The sequence below is a fragment of the Lagopus muta genome, chromosome 4 (genome assembly GCF_023343835.1).
Source record: "Lagopus muta isolate bLagMut1 chromosome 4, bLagMut1 primary, whole genome shotgun sequence".
NCBI lineage: Eukaryota > Metazoa > Chordata > Aves > Galliformes > Phasianidae > Lagopus > Lagopus muta.
In genome coordinates this window covers 52264940-52269657 of record NC_064436.1, presented here as the reverse complement: position 1 = coordinate 52269657, position 4718 = coordinate 52264940, and the positions used below count along the sequence as shown (strand labels likewise).

Here is a 4718-nt window from a genome sequence, read left to right as displayed (position 1 = left end):
TCATATTAATTTGTATTAATTATACATGTTTACATGAGTATACAAGTATTAAATAAGTGTTATCATCACTTTGTTATATGGAATTCTACGTGCCTTTGTCAAAAACCCAGTAGGTAACGTGTTGTTTTTGTCTAGTAGAAGGTGTGAAATGAACATTGCTAACTCAGTGCAAGATGAACTGCTTGCAAAGTTTAAAATATTTGATTCTTCTCATTTTATTTTTATTTTCATAGCAAACTTAGTAAAACAAAAGATTTTCCATAAAACAAAACACTATGACAGAAGATGAAAAATAGCTATGTTAACTATTTTTGTAAGGCAATTTAAGGAATCTTATATAATAAAGTAATAGGGATTTCAAACACCAATAATTTCAGATTTCCCATGAAGATATTTGATGTTCCCCACTACAAAAATTTCAACCATTATTACTATTAAATCCACTATTACTGAAGTGAGTATGACCAAATTCCATCTATTCAGATGGGACTATAATTTACATCAATGGTTAGGAGAAAAAAAATCTATGGAGCATATATCATGATATGATGATTATATATGATATATGCTCCATAGATTTATATATATATATATAAAATGTAAAGTACAATTTATCTGAGACTGCAGTTACACAAGTGACATCAATTTCTAGAAAAAAAGTCTTAAAACATCAAATTATATTAGCAAGTTTTTTTTTTTTTAATATTGTAGTTTCAGGAGACAAAAACAACAGGGAACTATTAATTGTAAGTGTGTATTTCAAATTTTTCAGTGTAGATGTATTTAAATATCAGTAGATTTCAGGTACAAACAGAAAAAACAGAGAACATTGCTGTTTAGTTGAGTCAAAGACATTTTCTTTTCCCCCTGAGGTCATCATATTGATTCTGGCAAAAAAAACTGTAAATACGAAATCCTCCAGTCAATAAGCTTAATACTGACCTAAAAAAGTCAATATATGCTTACTAGCAGCAAAATAGTCACAGAATTTAGCTCAGGATACTCTGTTTTGTATAATCCTCTCTGTTAAAAGCAGACAAGTGTCTGTGTCTTTATGTTTTGAAGGAGTGAAAATATTTTTTGCTGGGAAAAAAAAGAAATAAACATCTTCAAAACTTCAAAACATTCAACGTTCTTTATTGGTATGTGCTTTTCTGCGTTAATATGAGATTAATAATAGCATTCCAACAAAGTTGGATGCTTTAAACAACTTCCTTTACAGAAGCAGTCACATAGAAACCTTAATCCAAAACAGAATATTTCAAAACTAAGGAAGAAAAAAAAAAAATAAAAATAAAAAAAATCACTCACTGAGGTGTGTGTGAAAAAGCTCTAATCTTACTCATGGTAACTCAGGCAATATAACCACTTCCTGTCAATTCTCCTTTCAAAGTTAAAAATACATATGTGAAGACATACATAGAATGCACTTCCAAGTCCTGTTAAGACAACATAAAAATGCAACAAAAGTATATTTAGATATCCTAAGATTGTAGAAGAAGATTTGTTGCTGAGAGTCAGAAAAAACTAAAGGATGACTGATGGTAGTATTGTCTTCTGCAGAAATAATTGATGCAGTCTTAAAAATTTTCTCTTTACATTAAAATATTATTCCAAATGGAAAATATTTGCTTTAAGACTTCAATTTTTCTCTAGGAACATTCATTTTCCTTCAATAGACATTTTACCAGATGCCATCAGTTTAGTTCAATGCTCAGTCTTCCCAATTTCTCTTTAAAATCATTCAGAAATTGAGGAGGATGAGCAAAAAGGATAGCAAAGCTACTGAAGTTACAAAAAAAAATCTGAACCTGTGTTTACTAAATACAGGTATCATTGTATGTTGTCAATGTAGTTTACATTTTTGAGTATCACTATTTTACCATATTACAGTGTCAAAACATATTTCTCTCAATCCATTGTTTTATACATGTTCAGCCAAATAATGTCTTGTCTTGGATATGGTCCGTACTTTTCCATGCTTCAATTAACAAGCTGCGTATTTGGAAATACATGTCATGAAAGCTGATGTGTAATTTTCCCTTTAGTCCTGACAGAAATAATGAAATACACTGTGATTCTAGAGCTTATAAAGTTCAGATGCTCAACCATATGGGTAGTACAGCATGTTAATTGATGTTAAAACTTATTTACTCATAATTGTCTCTCATTGAAGGTTAATTTCTCTTAGTAAGCATGTACCAACTCTTTGTAGTCAATAATCCATTGAATGTTGCTAAGCAGTAGTCATACAAACAGAAGTGGGAAGAACATCTAAAATGAGGGGATAATGAGGGCCAAATTCAATTTGAAAACTGCATTCAGTGAAATAGTTTTGTTTTTGTTTTTTTTTTCTTATCAGTATTAGCAGAACAAAAACAGGCTTTACATACTCAGAAAGAGAACTTGCACGTTTACCATGTGACTACTGATTTCAAATACCTTTGTTTTAGTCTTTAAACTGAAGAATTTCTGTATTATTTTCAGAAATAGGGAAATAGTCTCCAGGGTATTAAATTGAGAACTGAAAATCTAGTATAGCTATCAAAAGCAAACAAAGACAAAAAGATACACATGAAAGAATACCTCAATCTGCGTATCTCATATCTTTTGTTACACAGTGAGTTGAATCTACTCAATATATATGCTAATTATCTCAAGTTGCAGTACATGTGTCAATGCACAGATGTAAAAATATTGATGTTCTTAATTAGGTTATATAAATCCTGGCCTGTATATTCTCAGAAAGAATTACAAAACATTTGAGGTAGAAACATGCTTTTGGAGATCATCCAGTCCTACCACTCTACTTAAAGCAAGGAGAATTTGAGCAGGTTCCTCAGAGATATGTTCAGTCACATTATGAAAATCTACAGAGATGGAACTTCCACAGTCTCTCTGAGCATTCTGCTACTCTGCTTGATTGCCTGCACAGAAAAAAAAAGCTGGACTTTCGTTTATTTATTTGCTTGTTCATTGTTTTTTTCCCCCTTCACTGTACCCCATAGAGACTCTATCTCCCTTACTCATTCCCATCACATATATATCAGATATTAATAGAGATAAATATCAGGGAGACATCTTTAAGTCCTCTCTTCTTCAGACTTAAGAGTCTCAGCTCTCTCAGGCTTTCCTTACATGATGTATTTTTTGGTCCTTCACTGTGCTTTCTCCAGTATGTCTATGTCTTCCTTGTATTGGAGAGCCCAGAACTGGACCCAGCACTCCAGAGTTATTTTACTTGAAGGATTATTTTCAATGACCTGCTGACAATGACCTGAGACAGCTGTAGAATACTGGGGTTTTTGTTGTTGTTGTTGTTGTTTTTTCTTCTTCTTCTGTGAGGGCACATTGCTAGCTCCTGTTCCATTTATGATCCATGAGAAATGCCAAGTCCTTTTCTGAAAAAACTGCTTTCTAGCCAAACGAGCACCATCCTGTTCTGAAATATGAAGTTACCGAACACTCCAAAAGTATGGCATTTGCTTTCCTAAATGATGGCATAAACATTAACCAGAAGCTACCATGTTTGTGTATAGTTTTTATGTGTTGTTTTTTTTTTCTTAATTACCATAAAATCAATTTGAGCTGTGACATAATGCTTTAATTAGATGTAATTTTAAATCCAAAATGCATTAATATAATTATTTGTTACGGCATCAGCATTTATTTTAAAAATGATTGTATTTTAAAATGAATCGCAGTTTAGGGCCTTTTTTGGCTTCGATTTTATTTACTGATAGAATTTACTACATCCTTAGCAGTAATAGAAAAAGAGTCTATGTGCCAAAGCTGTGTTCACAAGGAAGATAAAATAATATTCTCTGTACAATCAATGAATATGCAGATGATACAGCACATCCAGGAGTTTGGCTGATGCAATTATTGCACTAGAGTAGGAAAGAAGTACACTCACCCTATCCTGGACTCACACGGTAAACTCCAGCAGAGTGAATCTCCAGAAGAAATCCTTCCCCACATATCTTTTAAATGGGTCTAGGGGAGGTGGAGTCAGGCTCCACCCCTTTATGCAGCCCAGGTGAATTGCCTTTGCTTGTGCTCCCATGGCTGGCTCATTGCTCGCTTCAGGTGATTAATCAGAGGTTCAGGCTGTGATTCAGCAGCCCCATACAGTTCTCACTATATGAACATTCTACCAAACCAACTAATTTTACTTTCCTGGTGCTTAACTCTGTAAACGAGTAAGGAAAAATGGCATTAACTTCCTTTTCTTCTCCTTGCACAGAGGATTTTACACACACACACTAGATTTTAAAGGGTGAATCTAAATCTTCCAGAAAGGATAAGAACAGTTTCAGGAGAGTTCCGCTTTCTTCTTTTCTTTCAGATGCTAGTAAAGTAGACAATAAAAGAATTCTGAATGAGATATTTCAGTGAGATATCTAATTCCTTGCTCCATTGTAAGGTCAATTCAAAATACTAATACTATCCTTGACAATCTAGTAATTCCAACAGTGGTATATAGTTTATGCAGTTAGAATTTCTTTCCCAGTGTGCTAGCAGAATTACGAGGCAAGCAAGATTAGAATAGATGTGGAATCCTAATGGCACTTCTATAGTTATGAAAATCTAAGTAAAATTAATTTAGTATGAGGAAGAACTTTCTGTAATTCGGTTCTGGCACTGAATAATAAAACTTAATCAAACACTAATCAAGTAACAGCCGTGCAGGATGCTATTTTAAAATACATATATAT

The 4718-nt window shown here is 32.9% G+C and overlaps 1 long non-coding RNA gene across 1 annotated transcript; it reads right to left on the bottom strand.

Moving 5' to 3' along the window:
• Positions 1-1120: 1120 nt before the first annotated feature.
• Positions 1121-3970, bottom strand: LOC125692594 (uncharacterized). Its single transcript, XR_007376772.1, has 2 exons — positions 3917-3970; positions 1121-3442 (listed from the first exon to the last, which is right to left on the bottom strand). It is a non-coding gene; the product is annotated as an uncharacterized LOC125692594 (long non-coding RNA).
• Positions 3971-4718: the final 748 nt, after the last annotated feature.